Source organism: Stenella coeruleoalba (assembly GCF_951394435.1).
Source record: "Stenella coeruleoalba genome assembly, chromosome: 13".
Lineage (NCBI taxonomy): Eukaryota > Metazoa > Chordata > Mammalia > Artiodactyla > Delphinidae > Stenella > Stenella coeruleoalba.
The window spans coordinates 11,366,615-11,383,830 of record NC_137159.1 but is presented as its reverse complement, the minus strand read 5'-3'; the positions used below and the strand labels follow the sequence as shown (position 1 = coordinate 11,383,830).

The 17,216-nt window shown below is 50.3% G+C and overlaps 1 long non-coding RNA gene across 2 annotated transcripts in view; it reads left to right on the top strand.

The window, feature by feature from the left end:
* The first annotated feature begins 4,229 nt into the window (after positions 1 to 4,229).
* Positions 4,230 to 17,216, top strand: part of LOC307196431 — a 273,555-nt gene continuing 260,568 nt past the window's right edge. For both annotated transcript variants that reach the window (XR_013831132.1, XR_013831133.1), the window contains exon 1: positions 4,230 to 4,484. This is a non-coding gene — a long non-coding RNA (uncharacterized lncRNA). The remainder of the gene's footprint in view (positions 4,485 to 17,216) is intronic.

The following is a 17,216-nucleotide window of genomic DNA, read 5'->3' as shown; positions in this document are numbered from 1 at the left end:
CCCCTCGCGGAGGCCAAGCCTTCCCCACGTGCGGTAGGTCTGGTCTTTCCTCCTACTGGACCAAATTCTTTTCCCTCTGGTTCTCTCCTGTAGCATCAAGTTTTTTCCTTTCTGGTAAATCATTTCTTTCAGTGAGTTTACAGACAAGCTATTATTTCTCTCATCTTACGGAAAAGGAAATTTCTCTTGACCCCATTTCCCCTCCAGTTTTAGCTCCATTTCTCGAAAGCGGTGTCTCTTCTCACTGTCTTCTGTCTCTCTCACCCTTTCTCCAACTCCACCCAGACCTTCACCCCATCCTCCCCAACGAGACCTCCTCTTGCCGAACTCACTGATGCTCTCCGTCCCCACCTCATGTGACCTCTCAGTAGTGATTTACAGGGGATCGTTCTCTCCTCTTAAAGCCCCCTCTTCACTTGTCTTCCTCCCACCTTGTCCGCTCCTCCCGACGCCGCCTCCATTCCTTTCCTGCTGACTCCTCGTCACCCCCGACCCCTGAAAGATGCAGGGCCCCGGGCTCAGTTCTTGCTTCCTTTTTCTACCCTCGTTCTTCTGGGAACTCCTCCAGCCTCCTGGCTTTACAGACTATATTCCATCTAATTGAAGATGCCCTCAATTTTAAAAGCACCACTGAGTTCAGCTCCACCAAGGATGGAAAAAACACTGCCAATGAAACTCTAACCTCCCATCGTTCCAATGTCCATCACGTCCCATTGTTCTAAGAGTCCTGAGCTGCTCTGGGGTGAGAGGCCCAGCTTCTCTGTCCCAAGCCATTGGGGTTGGGGGCGGGGTTCACACTCTTTTCTCTGTTCCTTTCCCCCAGCTCTCTTCATTGCCCAGCCTGTGGGATCATAGAGAGGTCTTGGAGAGGTATCACCTGGTACTGTGACCAGCCCTGCCACTTATAGGGGAACTTACCCTGTGGGGTTGTGCAGTATACAACATGCACAGCTGTGTATTGTTACCTGGCTTCACCCACTCCTACAATCTTTTCTTCTCTCTTCATAATACCCTGTCCTCGACTTTTGAAACTTAAAAGCAAGAACGAGACTCTTTAGTTCTGTGCATTCTTCTCTGTCATCCCTGAGGCAATGGCAATACCCTTGAGCCCATTACCATGGCTAAAAGTAGTGATGCCCTAATTGACATGGGCCCGGGAGCCCATCCCAGAATCAGTCGCAGTGGGATTCTCCTGTTTTGCTTCATCCAATCAAATTTCTCCCTTGGGTATGGGTGGTGGAGTCCATTCCAACCAAACGTCAAGACTGCTGCCAACAGGGAGGGATGGAATGAACATGGGGGCATCCATGGGGTCTGCGTCACAGGGTCAAAGGCCAGGGAGGGTGTTTTGCAGACGGAGGAGACTTGGGCCTGTGTTTAGGCCCGTGGACAGGAAAAGGTTAAGGATGATGGAGGGAGAGGGCCTATATGTGATTAGGAGCAAAATCCTGGAGAAGAAGTGAGGTGGAGACAGGAGGAGGGGTTCGCTTTGAAATGAGGGACGGATCTTCTCCCTCAAAGGAGGGTGGTGATGAGATCCGTGAGTCAAGTGAAAGGAGGACCGCTGAGGATATTCCCTGCCACCCTTGTGTCTCATGTGGGGCGAGCACCATCTTGGCACGTGCACTTCACGGGACCCTTTGGGAGGTGTCAGTGGATAATTCTAATTGACTCTTCCCATTAATGAGAATTGTTACCATCTTAAGGGGTAGGGAACTTCAAGGCTAGGGTTTTTATTCACTTCTCTAATGAATAGAAAGTACGTCTACCTTACACATATCTGCAGAATTTGGGAGAACACATCATGCGATAAGGGGATGTATGGGCAAAGGTTTTTAAAAAGTCCTTCCTGGGAATCCCTGTGGCCTGGTGGTTAGGAATGTGGCCTCTGACACCAAACAGGCTGGGTTCACATCTGGGCTCTGCAACCCTGGGCAGGCTCCTGGCCTTCTCTGTGCCTCGGAGTCCTTGCTAGACGTGGGGATGGTGTCGCTACCTTCCTCATAGGGCTATTTGAAGGATCAGAGGTCATAATACCTGTGTGTGTTTAGGAGACTGACTGGCACATATTAAACACTCTTACACGTGAGCCGTCAGTATTTGTAAGAATCCTGTGACAATGCTAGTAGGCACTGTCTTCGGACCGTTCGCTGTCTTTAGGAGTGAAACTTGTTTATTTTCCTAAGTCACGGAAACCCAAATTCTTCCAGTGCTATTTTCATTGGGGAAAAAGCATGCCGATGTTTAAAACGTGTTTCCGTGTAGCCACGTTTAAAATGGCACCATTGGTTCCTTGCTGTGGAACTATGCAGAAGTGAATCCTCTCCAGAACATTCCGTATTAACAATCATGGGAGGTGGTGCTGATTTGCCTTAATAAATGATTTATTTATGAATGTACTGATGGCAGCCCCTTCTCACACCGGTGCCCTTTCCCACTTCCTGGCCCGGATGAGAAGAGCTTTGGAAGGAGGGGCAGTCAGGAATGGACACAGTATTCCTGGGATCATCCGATGCAACGCTACATGGAGAACACAGTTCCACTGTCCTTCCACATTGGTGGCTCAAGGCTCCTGCTATAAGAGGAGGCCTTGCCCTGGAGGACTCCGGAAGCTTCACCGAAACAGCGTGGCTAAGGAAGAAACCACTGGTAAAGCAATGACGCCTCTGGTAGGGCACTTCCGGCAGGAGGGAGTGGCTGTCCCTTGGAGCCTACCTTTCCCAACTATTTCAAATTTCTTTAATTCATTCCTGGTGTTTTATTTTCAATTAATAATTTTTCAGTTCCCCCAGGGATTAATGAGTTGACCTAATACAAGTCTTCATAAGTAGAGGCTGGCTTTCTACATATCGCACAAAAATAACAACTCCTGGCATCAATGCCTGCTTCTCGTGGGGCTGCCAGACCCTCATGTCCTAAGATGTGTCCCTTTAGGACAGGCTTCTCACAAGCCCACCGCACCCACCCCCATTCCCACTCTCCCCCCAAAGAAAACACACTGCAACGAATTGCACAACATAGCTGTTCTGAAATTCCAGAAGAAAGCCAACAGGCTTTCCACTCTCCTGGAAAAAAATCAAAACACTGCCAGAAACACGAATATTTGGCCAGTTGACTAATAGACTGCAACTTTCACAGGGACCTCAAAGCACTTGGTGTTGTCTGATAGAAAATGCCCCGATTGTCCTGTTGAAAGAACTGCGATCTAGAGTCATGAACAAGTATCATTTCCCTAAAATGAATCCAGCTGTAAATGGAGAATAGGTTTCCTGACCCCTCCCGGGTGCACACAGATGCCGCTGGCCTGGGTCTTCCGTCCTCTTCCAGAGCATCATTTCCTCATTTGCCCTCTGTGCTTTCGGGGTATCAGAGTGTGGCCTGCACGGTGATAGGTACTAAGTTAGAAAGGGTGAAGGGCACCAGTGTTCACCCGTGGTCTTTCGTGGGTCACCCTCCAGAAACCAGGGTGGGCCTGACGGCAGCCACAGCCACGCTTCCTGGTTGCTCAGCATCACACAGAGTCTGCTCTTCCGTTGCCTCTCATAATTTAAAAATGTGGGAAGCTGTGGAAAGCCGCCCCACCCCCGGGATCATTCCAAAGAAAACTGGGAGGCTGAAGCTGGTCTCCGTTCTTGCATGGAAACATTCATCAACGGTTTTTAAAATTGCCAGAGTTCTACTTTCATTTCATCCCTTGGGACTTGAATATTCAAATCTGGTCTTGAAGCCTGAAAGATGGACTGAAGAGATTTTGTACATCGCTTGATCCTAAAAACAGGGCATCCAACGTCTTAATAAATAGCTTTGAAGAGATCATGATTTTAGAGCCCGTGATTTATTACTCTATCAGAGGAAGAGGTTCAGGAGAAAACATGCACTGAAATAAGCATGACTAAGGGCAAACTAACCTCCTGGTAGAAGAAGATAATACCTCATTCCTCTCTCCCCCTGAAATGCTCTGAAAGAGCAGTTTAGTTGCAGGAGTTTTGCAATCCGTTACAAAATTTCAGTGTCTATCGGAGGTTCAAATGCATAGGAAGTTCATGCATTTTCTATTTCAGCTGTTCCCAGATCTCCTAAATAAAGCATTTCCCTAGTGTAGGCTCCCAGGGCTACATGTAGGGCAGTGGCCGGGTCTGCTCGCCGGGGTCAGGAAGGCTGTTCTTCCAGGAAGGGCTGCAAAGACCCTGGGAACGGGACCAGCCCAGCTCACAAGTATGAAGAGAATGTCGGGAGAGGAAGTGGTGGCTGTGAGTCAGCATGAGTCATCTCGTTCCAATGAGAATGAAGATTGAGGTGTGCGCCTTTTTTTTTGAGTCTCAATCGTGTGGACATCATTGGGAATGGAGGGAAATAACTGACTGTATGGTCGTTGCTTTTTAAGTTTCAAACTGACATTCCAGGCGGGCTGTGCCCGAGCCAGCATCTGTTTTCACATCTTCACAGCCTGGTCCTGGGAAGGTGGAGCCCACAGCTTCTCCCTGGTGAGTAGGTTTCTGTCACTTTCATGTTCATTTCTGCCCTTTGCCTCAGAGTCTCAGCTCTAGGAAAGCTGAGGGGGTCTTGGAGCGGATACTGTGTTTCGTTCAGACGTTGAAGATCTTTGGCTTTAGAAAGGTGGCTCTCTGCCCTGTCCCTGTAGCTACTGTCTGTGAGCCTGATTGTTTGGAGTTTCTTAGCGGTTCATTGTGAGAATGTTCATCCTGTATTACCGAGGAGACAGTGATGCTTGGCTGGTTTAAAAGCTGTTTGAGACTCCTCTGTGGAGCCGAAGGGAAGTTCAGAGGTGGAGGTGGGTGACTAACTCAGGGGTGCTGAGGCCGGGCTGGCTTCCGCTTCTCAGAGGTGGAGGAAAGACAGCTTCTGAGCAATTTCTGGCCGCGTGGTCTGAGCTTGCCCACGTTTAGTGCAAGAAATACAATAAAGAGGCAGAATTTTGGCTTTTCTCTCTACGAGCATGAGAAAGATTCCGGGAGCTTATCTGGTGTCTTTCGCCTTTCCTTAACACTGAAAGTCACACACAATAGTAAAATCAGAAAGAAAATGATGCCGCGGACTGGGGGGCAGGGGGTGAGGAAGGGGGAATTGAGTGCTTCTGAGACCTGACTTGACCTCGGTGTGTGTTTCTCAAGCTGTTAACATTCTGATAAAGCTTAGCTTTACTGTCAAGTAAGATACAGGAAACTTTTTTTTTTTTTTTCGAATGTCATCTGGTTACTGTAAATGAAACGGTTAAAATGTCATAAATACCTTATGGTAAACAATTTTCAAATTTGCTTAAAAATTTGCACATCAGTAAGCAGGGTATGACAGAGCTTTTTCAGTACAGTCATTTGAGTGTGTGGGCTTCCTGGGTTAATAATGAGTCAGCATCTGATTTCTAAAATTGGAGCAGCTGAGAGAACATTCGATTTGCCCCCAGCACCCGTGTGGTGGCTGGCGGGCCCCCTCTAGGAGGATTCAGCTGTTGCGTCTTCCGTTAAAACCAACTTTGGATGCCTCCCCTGTTTTGGTGACGTCTCCAGCTTCGGTCCCAGTTCTACCATGTGTGGCTGGAGGGGTTCCCTGGGCCGGACCATCTCCTTTGGCTGACGTTGATGGTTTTTAGGTTATGCCATGACCGGATTGATTGAGTATACGGTTGGTTCAATTAAAAATCCAGAGTTTATGAGAGGCTGGCGTGGCCCAGGGCTGAAGCTGTCCTGGCCGAGGGACCCAGTGGGAGAGGCGGTCACCATGTGAGCTTCAAAGCCCAAGTTCTGCAGGTGACACGTGGCGTGGGAAGATTGTCAGCTTAAAATCCGAGAGCGGGATTCCGAGGAAGAAAACCTCCCTCCAGTTTTATCCTTCTTATCTATAAAATGAGAAAACTACTAAGAAAATTAGAAAAAAATTAATGATTGGGTTGCCGGCTAGCAGCTCAAGGGCCCAGTGCAGGCCTGTTTGAATCCATCCCCCCCACTAAGTTCTGCTGACCTGCCCGGGACTGATTTCTTGTGTTCTGATGACTGTTGTCAGGGATCCCGTATTCTTTGGGTCACAGGCCCTGATGAACCCTCATGTCTCAAGGCTCTGATAGCCTTGGGCTTCCAGACCGTGCGTGACACCACCCGTTTCAGGGGACGCCTGGGAGGACTCAGAGAACCAGCGTCTGCCAAGTGCGTAGAAGAGGGTCTGGACTCAGAAGGGACCCCCTCAACGTTAGCTCTGCTGGCTTCTCTGCTTACCTGTACCCTAAAGGTATCTGGGCTCCCCGAGTTAGTGTCTTGACATTTTCAAGCAAGATCCTGCGATTCCAGTGGGATCAGCGGTGTTCCAAAGCTTGAGCCACAGCCATGCAAGTGTCAACTTGGGACCCCAGCCAGGCAGAGACCAGGGGTTTCCAAGGTGGGAGACCTGCCCGGTGTCCTTTTCTTGGTGAGTCATCTTCATAAGTGCTCAGAGAAATGCCATCTTCATGGAGAGAAGAGCCCGTAAGAGGAGAAATGCCTTAGGAGGTGCCTCTGTGTTCCATGGCTGCCTGCACTTTCTCCTGTCCTCGTTTCAGAGGCCACACCAGGCATCAAACTTGTGTTTATCACTGTCTTTAAATCCTCCCGGATAAGCACTGTTGGGAAGTGGCTTTGAAGTGGCTGATTTTATCCTAGACGTTGATTCTGTCCTGTAGAAGTCAGGCAGTTGTATGGATGCTAGAGGTCCACTGGTCTCTTACCCATGAGACACAAGCCTGTGATGAACTGCTGTTATCATTTCTGTAATCAGGAGAAAGAGTCATTTAAAAAGGTCAGAAATAAGGCCACGGCTAGGTCTGAAAAGAGAGCATTTAGTAACGTGATTTGCTGCGTGGTCATGTGTTTCTAACTACCCAAAGATGCTGATTCTAAGTGTGGATGCAGGCAGGGAGTAAAGAGGGAAACATTCTACGATAGAAACTGAGCAGACGTTTTAAAAGGACATCTACATCAAAAGCAAACAAACAAACAAACAAATGCTGAGAGTTTGATGACATTTGGAAGTCGCCCGGTGCCCTAGGGTCGTGGCATCCTCAACCTGGGGACTGGCTATGGCTTGCTGGCCTGGTCCCCCACTCTCCACTCCTAGTCAACACCCCGACCTGGGCTCTCATTACCTCCTGCCACAGGGTTTCCATGGTACCCGATAGGGGTGTGTGTGTGTGTATGTGTGTGTGTGTGTGTGTGTGTGTGTGTCCCTCTGTTTGGCAGTTTGGGCAAGTTTCTTAACTTCTTGGTGTCCCACCTTCATCATCGTGAAATGGGAATATAATAGCACCACCCTCGAGGGGCCTTGTAAAAATCAGTGATAATTGGCACACAAGTTACAAGGAGACTGGACAGCCGTTAAGTACACATTCAGTGATTTAGAAATATACCCACATGCCTTTCCATCTCTCCCTGGGCCCTGAACCCTGGGAATCCAGAAGGAATTGGCTCTCATGCCCCCGAAGTAAGATCCCGTCTGTGTCATGAATTACATGGCATGTTCTGTATTTGCAGGATATTTATTGATTAGGTGAATGGGAAGTGCTTCTTGGTTCTCTCCAGGAATACCTGGGGTTCTAGATGTCACGACCATCATCATGACCATCATCGTCATCATACTTACCCTTCACATCATCACAGTGAGAACAGCTCCCATTTCATTCAGCTCCAACCATATGGTAGTAACTTTCTGTATATTACCTTTAACCCCCTCCTCCCAACACACACACATACCCACCCTGGAAGGTAGAAAGGATGGCCAGTTACTCAACTCACTGGAGGTCCAGGATTCCCAGGCGGGCGTATCAGGCAGAGCAATTGCTTCAAGGAGCGCACTGGTGACGGGAGAGCCCCTTACCCCCGTCAGGAGAGGAGAGTCAGGAAAAGCAGGGGCCCAGGAGAGTTCATCATCCAGCAGACAGAGGTCACGAGCCAGAAAATGCAGGACCACTGAATTCAGACCTGCCCCCGGGGTGGAAGCAGCTGGATTCTGTACTCGTGCTTCCTGTCTTAAAGCCAGCTACAGTCAACTTCTGGTTATTTGAAAATCATCATAGTATATGGAGCTGACTCATATTGAAAATATTAAGTAAGACACACTTAAAACTAAAACCCGGGGGAACATAACAGGACCTTTCCTTGTTGATTCTGGAGGTATTCAAGTCTCAAAAGCCATATCTTTACAGTCATTCTGCAGGGGTCCAAGAGAAGTGTATCCTTTTGCTCCGTCTGCCCTCTCCAGAACGGCCCCGTCAAAGTAAGGCGCCAGGTGCACTGTCCATCTCCTTTCTGAGTTTAGGCTTTGCATCCTGGGCACTGGCTCCAGCGTGTATGTCAGTCTCAAATGGCGTCGCTTTGTGGGGAGTTTTTCCCTGCAGCTGCCACTTGTGCCATGAGCCAGAGGACCCTCTGCCCAGCACCGTGGGCGGGGCGGTGCTGCGGGGCAGGGTTTGGGCTCCTACCAGACTCAGGAGGGTTCTGGTTAGACCACAGAGCTCAGGCAGGGAGAAGCCGACAACAGATCAGAAGGAAGTCGAGGCCACAGGAAGGAGGGGTGGGTGGGATGCTTGGCTGTTCTCAGAGGATTACTCTGATTCAACAACAACAACAAAAGCTGGTTTTATTGCATCTTGTATAATTGGAAAAGCTAACAGTGATGGCCGGTCTTATCCATTACAGTTTTCTTGCTTATCTTTTGCTTTCAGGTTTGATTATCCTGCGAGGAAAGACTTCTGCTGCAGGGACTTTCAGCCCTTCTAGCCGCCCTGTCCTTTCAAAAATGTGTCATACTTAAAACATTGGAATTTTTAATGATGGCAGAAATGTACCATTTTAGCTTTTCTCACTGGACAAATCATTTACAGAATGTGAGAGGGATGCATGGGTTTCTATCAGTTCAGCTGGATATAAAGGGGTGTAAAGGGAAATTACAACGTAACAGTACCTCCAACAAGTGTTAGATTTACTTTCTCTCAGGTAGAAAAAGACAAAGCAAGCTGTCTGTCCAGGGTGAAGGTCAAAGGGCAGTCAGTTCATTCATCTCTCTTCTCTACCATCCTTAGCATTGGCTTCCTTCCTCAACATTGTCTTATGGTTTTATGAAGGCTGCTAGGGCTCCAGCCATCACCTCTGCATTCCACACTGGAGGAAGGAAGGAGGTGGGGGCAAAAGGCTAAGAACCCTAGATGTCAGGCTCCTTTAAAGAGCCTTCCTAGAATCCCCAAGGAACCCTTTCTGCCTAAGTCTTTGGCCCCCTATCTGTAGAGGATCCTGGGAAATGTTGTTTTTTAACTGGGCACATTGCTGCCCCTGACAACAGGGGTTGTTGACAACACAGGAAGCAGGGGAGAAAGGATATGAGAGGGGCAAAAAGCAGACATGAAATAACACGTTGCTCTCACTGGAAGTATCAGGAGGGGGGTACAAAGAGACCACGGCTTCAAGGGCTTTGAACAACTGGAGGAGACATTCAAAGGGACAGAAATCACTTGTTTGATTTTTTTGTTATATCTAAGTAGGATTTCCTTTCATTCATGCATTTAGCAAATATTTCTCATTTACCCAATAAAAGAATGATAATTCGAGCACTGCTTTGTTTTTGGAGTGTTGACTTGGTAGCAGGCGTGGTTAAGGAAGCTTTGTACATATGACCTCACTTAGTGTGCAGATTCTATCAAGTATCGTCCCCATCACCCAGATGAGGAACTTGGGGCACAGGAGGGTTTAAGGAGGTGAGTAAGGTCACACTGTTAGTAAGTAGAGGAGCTTGGCTTCGAACCCAACCGTCTGGTTCTTGGACCCAGAGATGTGAACCGGCAGACAGGTCTCTCCTATTTATATCTTTCTGGTGAAATAGACATAAATAAGTCCAATAAGGTCAGGCCGCCATAGGTGCCCCAGGAGACCAGCCCAGGGAAGCGGGGAGGCCTCACCTCTGACAGCACCTCCTGCCTGGGGAAGACGCATTAGAGCATCCAAGCTGAGCATTCTTCCCCCCCCCCCCACCTCCCCACTAGGGGACACACCAGGAATCTCAGCTATGTCTGGGCTCATGACTCGCCCCTTTCCTCACAGCCAGCTACTCGGCCTCCTGAGTCAGGACCACGCCCTTCCAGTCCTGAGGGTGCAGCAGGGAAACTGCCCAGACCTGGCTTCAAAGGCTGGGCAGGGTTCCAGCGAAGAGCAGAATGGCTGAAGTAGAAGAGGTTGGGCTTCAAGGGGCTACAGTTTAGTCACATCACTCAATCTGATCAAAGGCGAGAGAAGGGGAAACTGTCACATTCTCCACTCCACACAACTGCCTGTTATCTAGTGACACAATCAGGGCCAGGAGGATGCATGAGGACAGGAAGGATTGGGGGGAGGAGGAGTGTCTGCTGTTACCCCACCTTGGACCTAAGGCCCCTCCTGTGCTTTGCTTGCCCTGCCTCCCAGGGCCTTCTTCCTCCAGCTCCTGTATAGATGGGGCAGCCAGTGGAAGACATAGTCTGCAGTGGGGTAGCTGGGGATTTTCGGAAGGCTCCTTAAAGGACCTTGACATCTAAGAGGCTTAACCTTTTCCCCTCAGGTCCCTCCTTCCTCCTCTGTGGAATGCAGAGGTGATGGCTGGAGATCCAGCAGGCTCCTTGAAACCATAAGACAATTTGGAGGAAGGAAGCCAGTGCTGAGGCTGGCAGAGCCAGCGGATGGAGCAGGTTTGGGAGGCCAGGAGCTTTACCTGGAGATGTGACTCTTTTTGGAGTGGGTTTACCTGCATGACGCAGAGAGAGGTGGGAGAAATCACTGGTGGAGAAATTCAATCTGTGGGTCAACGAGGAGGGTCCATAGGGTCGTCAGGGTCCCTTCTGTGTGCAGCTGCGTTTCATATCTCTGGTATAACAGGCAAAGGCTCAGGGCTGCAGAGTGACTTCCATGGCCCTCGGGTGCTTTTGCCTTCGTGGGCCCTTCCTGATGCAAAAAAGTATCATGACTGTCTTGGTACAAAGATGCACGTCATCCAGACTGGATTTATTATTATATATTCAATTTCATTATATTCAGGTTTTTCTTCTGATGTGAAAATAAACTATTTTATTTTGAGAGCATTATGGGCCCAAGGCCTTGTCCCCTGTGTGCCCAGTGCAGAGGAAGGCCCTGGGAGGGCCTCGTCCTGGAGAATGGAGGCTGGTCCCGGTGTGCGGGGGGGGGGGGGATGGCGTCTGGACTGTGGGTGGTCCCCGGGACTGTGGGTGATCCCCTGGACTATGGGTGGCTCTCTAGACTGTGGGTGGTCCTTTGGACTACGGGTGACCCTGGCAGTGCCTCTGAGGGTGGCAGGCGGGTCTGGCCTATTGTGCATAGCTGGTGAGCCTCAAGTCAGCTTTGGAAATGACGATGTGGGTTTTCAGATGAGGATTCTCAGAGCAGAGTCATCTACCCCGTGTCCATTTTTACTTCCCCTTTCCTCGTTCTCCCTGTAATCGCTCCACTCATTCAATGGGTTTGTTCAGGGGGTAAGGGTTTCAGCCTCCAATGCTGAGGCATCAAAATTGGAACTCTCCTTTATTCTCCAAATCTCTAAATTACGTTAAATCTGTTCCAAGCTTACCCTGCCCCTACTTTACCCCCTCGACCTGCCTGTTGGGGAATTCAGATTCTTTTATGATTAGGGATCCCTGTTTGTCCTGGTATCATCAAACAATCCTGGGGTGACCCGGTTCCAGAAAACCGGGGCTGGAGGTGGGGGGAGTCCACTGAGGCGGCCGCCAGCACTGCTGCTTCAACGCTGAAGACTTGGCCCCAGAGCTACTCAGGGTCTGGTCCAGCCGAATGGGGACCCGCATGACCTGGGGCTCTGTCGCCTGACCACAGAGCCCTGCCTGGAGGTGCGCCACCGCTCCTGGGGTCTTGGCGTGAGCTCCCAGGCCCTGTAGCTGCCCTCGGCTGTGTCCGGTGTCTGCATGCCTGTGCTGCCTGCTGCTGGACCTCTTCTAACCTGGGCCTCCGTCTTGGCCATGATAACAGAGGGGAAGAAACAGAAGACGCTCGGGGGACCCATGGGAGTCACATGGTGTCCTCTGTGGCTTCCCAAACCTCCAGGGCAAGCCGTCCAATGAGTGACTGCAGCCACATGTGGCTAGTGTGACTGGGTGCTGAATTTAAATGTTTACTTCATTTCAATTAATTTTTTTTTTTTTTTTTTTTTTTTGCGGTACGCGGGCCTCTCACTGTTGTGGCCTCTCCCATTGCGGAGCACAGGCTCCGGACGCGCAGGCTCAGCGGCCACGGCCCACGGGCCCAGCCGCTCCGCGGCATGTGGGATCTTCCCGGACCGGGGCACGAACCCGCGTCCCCTGCATCGGCAGGCGGGCTCCCAACCACTGCGCCACCAGGGAAGCTCTCAATTAATTTAAATGTAAGGGCACATAGCCACATGTGGCTAGTGGTTACCCTATTGCACAGCACAGATCTAGAGCTTGTTTTCCTAATCCGGGCAGCTTTGAGAGTCGGGCTGTCACCCTGAGGAAGGATGTGGCACTGGGGTGAAAGTTCAGAATTGGGCACCGCGTGTGCTGAGGTTCCCTGGAGGGTGGGTGTCCCTCCCAGGTGGAGAACCCTTCAGCCAGGAGCTGTGGGCCAGGCAGGTGGGGGGCCAGGGCCTCTGCCACCAGTGGCCGTGAGCCTCAATATCCCCATCTCTGGGGGATAAAACCCCAAGTGACTCTCAGGGGCTCGAGGGTCCCAGCTGAGGGACCTGTCCAGGAGGAAGCCGGGGCTGGGTGCCTGACCCCTGGAGCATTTCTGCCAGTGGGGTTGATGGCGTTTTCGAGCTGCAGGGGCCTCAGGTGAGGAGCGCACAGCCTGACCGTCTGTGCATGTTTGATAGTGAACCTTCCCGTTTGGGGATAGGCATCCTTTGTTTTGTTTGCGTGAAGCCATTCCAGGGACTGAGCTCAGGCGTGGTTCCTGTCACTGGCCTCCTACACATCCCCCAAGTGTGTCTTTTGACTCTTTTGACTTTTTAAGAGAGAAGCATTAAACTGTGTTCAGCCATCGTTGACAAGAAACACGCAAGCAGTGGGGGGAGATGATCTACCCGGGGGGGAAGATGGCAAACCTCGGTCCCCGGCCTTGCAGCTCTCGGCACAGCATACGTTCTCTCGGGCACAGATGATGTCCTTGCACACGTATGGGATCGTGGGCTGAGACGCACTGCCATCCCTCCCCTGAGGCACCCCCCTCAAATTCCAAGATTTCGCTCCTGGCGGCTCCCCCAGGCCCAGTGCCGTTTGCTCTCGGTTCGTGGAACGTCTGTCGGTGGGGAGGCTGTGGGGCACTATGATGAAGCAGCTGCTGGAGCTGGACCTCCAATTAGTGTGCTGCACACTGCCTGGCAAGTCATCTGTGCCTCCTGACCTCAGTTTCCTAATTTGTGAAATGGGAGCAGGAGCAATGAGCACAGAGGATTGTTTCGAGGATGAAAGGAGTTCCTTCATGAAAAATTCTTAGGAAAGTGCCACACATAGTGTTTTATAGTATTAGCTTGGAATTGATGCCTTTTTGCCATTTACCTGTTTTAATTTTCCCCCCTTTTTTTCTTGTTTAAATTAAGGCGTAGATGATTCATATGCCATTTACTCCTGACCTTTCTTTGGGCCCCAGATCTCCACCCCAGCAGTGGTCCATCCACTCCAACCTCGGCATCCGAGGAATCCCACAGGCTTTTTTTTCCAGGCTCAGGGGCAGCATGGCTGTGGAGCCCTAGACCACTGGGGGAAAGAGATTCAATAGTCCATCCTTTCCTTTTTTAAAAATTTTTATTTTATACTGGAGTATAGTTGATTAACAATGTTGTGTTAGTTTCACGTATACAGTAAAGTGATTCAATTATACATATACATGTATTTGTTCTTTTTCAAATTCGTTTCCCATTTAAGTCATCACAGAATATTGAGCAGAGTTCCCTGTGCTCTACAGTAGGTCCTTGTTTGTTATCTGTGGGGTTGGCCAAAAAGTTCTTTTGGGTTTTCTGTAAGACGTTATAGAAAGACCCGAATGAACTTTTTGGCCAACCCCATATTTTCAATACAGTAGTGTGTACATGTCAACATCCTTTCATGCACTCATTATTCAGCAAATGTTTCTTAGGACCTATGGAGGCAGGGGATGAACAAATGTGATTGTGAGGAGGGGGCACAGCAGTGCTGGGCGAGGGTGTCTCCCACATAAGGGGTGGTCTCTAGTTGTCCCTCTGATGAGAAGACGTTTGAGCGGAGATCTGAGAGGCGTAGGGGTGTATGTGTGTGTGTGTGTTGCTTGCTTTTCCTGTGCAGATCTGGCAGCTAGAGTGGAGCCCTGTCTCCTCCTCACCAGCTCTGTGGCCAGGAGCCAGTCACTGAGCGTCTCTGGTCCTCGTACAGCATATGGGCAAAAGGGGACCCACAATGGCAGGTACTCAAAGCCCAACTTGGAGTCATCATCATCACAAAGACATGCTTCATTTGCCACTGGGAGTTCCCTGGGTTCGAAGGGCACTCCCACCACCCTCACAGTCCCTCTGTGTGAGCCCCATGAGGCAGGGGTCCCCAACCCCCAGGCCACAGACCAGTACTGGTCCACCGCGTGTTAGGAATCAGGCCGCACAGCAGGTGAGCACCTGGGCGAGCGAGCGAAGCTTCATTTGTCGCTCCCCATTGCTCGCATTAATGCCTGAACCATCCCTGCCCCCGACCCCGTCCCTGGAAAAATTGTCTTCCACGAAACCGGTCCCTGGTGCCAAAAAGGTTGGGGACCACTGCGTGAGACGGGGACGCCTTATGGCATAAGGGGTCATCTGATCTATACTTAAACCCCTTCTCTCCTTCCAGACACAGCTTAATCCAAAGCCTCTTTTCTGGTATTTGCACATTTTGGACCTAGCTCTGCCCCTGAAGCCACTCCATCATAGTCATGATCATAATTATAGTCATAAATCAACACATTCATTAGCATTCATTGAGCAGTTATTCTGTCTCCCAAACTGTTGAATGATAACATGAGCCCCAGCTTCTTCCACACCAGAGCCCTTCCACATGCACGGACATCAGCACTTGTATTCAAGCTCTTCCCTCCTCCTGTGGTTCCTGAAAGATGCAGCAACTGTGACCCTGTGCTGCCCTCCTTGGCACAGACTGCAGTTCTCTGATGTCCCTCTACACATGAGCACCATACTCTCCCTTGTGAGGGATACTAGGCTGAGGTCTGGGGCCAACACGCCCATCTGTTGGACCCGCAAGCATCCCTGCCTCTGTGTGTGGGGACACGTTTAAAGCCACATCTCTCTCATTTTGCATTTGAGGTGCTGACTTAGTTTTGATTTTTTTAAACAGAAGTAAAATTTTACATTCCCCTTAGTTTGATCTTCTAGATTTGGCCCATATATTCGCTAATTAAAATGCAAAGCTTCACATCACCTGCCAGTTGGAGAGGTATCCCTTTTATTTCTTTACCGGAAGATCTTTTGAATCAGTGTAGACCAGGAGCAGAGACCTGTGGCGCTCCGCTAGTAATCGTCTTTGAGGTTGCCAGCATTTAACATTCCGGGGCACCTCGCCTAATGCAAACAGCTTACCTTGCTGCACAGGTTTCAATCACGTGGATGAAAGGACGAGGAACATACAAGCAGATGTGTGATGTGATCCCATAGACTGGTGGTGCAGGCAGTAATAATTTAGACACTCAGCCAGACTTCGGATGGATAGCCATCCTCCTTCTCTCCCGTTCTGTTCTTTCTTTCCCTCATCCTCAAGCATGGGGAGCTTATGGCCAGGCTGGCTAACTCTTGGGCAGCTGTTAATTAGATGCTAGCAGTAAGTTACCTTAAACTTTCAGAACGTTTGACTGCTCCATTGTCAAATGATTGCTGTTTCAGTCGTTGTACATAGTCACATCCTCAGAGTTTGTGGGTTGGATGCATTTGATTGGCTTCAGATTTGCCTTTCAAGCTGGAGTCACTGAGCCCAGCCTGACAGACGGGTGGCTGTCTGTGAACGGTCCCTTTGAAGTCCCCAGGAGTGCCAGCTCAGGGTTAAGATCTGCGGAGGGAGAGGTGAGACGCAGAATGAGCGCAGACTGCCACCCAGCAGCACAAGGGGTGACTGCAAACCACGAGCTTCCCCGGGAGAAAGTGAGTCTCCCAAGCTCTGTCTGCTGGTCCAAAGCGGGCATTACTTGCTCTGTGTTCGCCAGCTGAGTGCATCACTGGGGGACACTTGGATGGAACGGGAACGGTCACTCGAGAAGGGATTCTATTTTCCAAGAGCACATCCAGATGAAAGGCTTTTAGGATCATTCAAGTACATTATTTCCAAGAGAAGACAACTCTTTTGTAATCCCTTCTGGGGCAGCTCGCCCCTGGCTGCGGGGAGTCTCGCAGGTGCTCCGAGGTTGGTGAGTGAAGGGGCGCACCCTCCGGCCACGGGCACCCAGAGGGCGGCACCTGGAAAGGGGTGCACAGGGGGCGCTGTTTAGCTGGTGTGTCTCAGCGTCTCTTGAGATGACCCTATGGGTTGTCTCTTTTAATCTGCAATAAGGCAGATTTTAATAAGGCAATAAGGTTTCCAGCTTTAATGTGTTCGAAGAAGGTTCAGAAATAAAACTATAAAAAGCTGTCCAGTGGAAAGCATGTTGCTCCCACGGTCTCCCATCTGGTTCCCACTGACCTCCCCCGTCCATGACCCTATTCTTAGCGTCTTACATATCCATCCAGACTTTATGCAAATATAAGCACGTAGTTGAAAGAGTCTTTTTCTTTTCTTTCCTATTTTCCATGAAAACGATCACAGTCGTTGACTGTGAAACCGCTTTTGTGTGTGGAGAGGATAGGCTTATGGGCGCTGGGCTCAGCAGCCCTGCTCTCGGGGTTCCAGCGGGGCTGACTGAACGTCCCCTTCTTCTCTGTACTGCGGGGGAGGCCCTGAGCTTGCCCAGGTGTCCAGGGGACAGGCAGGCAGGCCCTCACACTCTGGGAAGGCACGTGTGGGCTCCGGTCCCCAGCGAAGCCCCAGGGAGCCAGAGGGGTGAGTTGCCAGGATGGGGCAGCTCTAAGACACGTTCCCAGGGGTTGTGTCTCCGTTCCCCAAGGTGAGAATCTGGAAACCGGCCGAGGACCAGGAAGGAGAGCAGTGACTCTGAGGCCCTGTGCTTCATGAGAGTCCCAGACCCCTGGAGTCACCTTGACACCAACTTATATTTACAGAA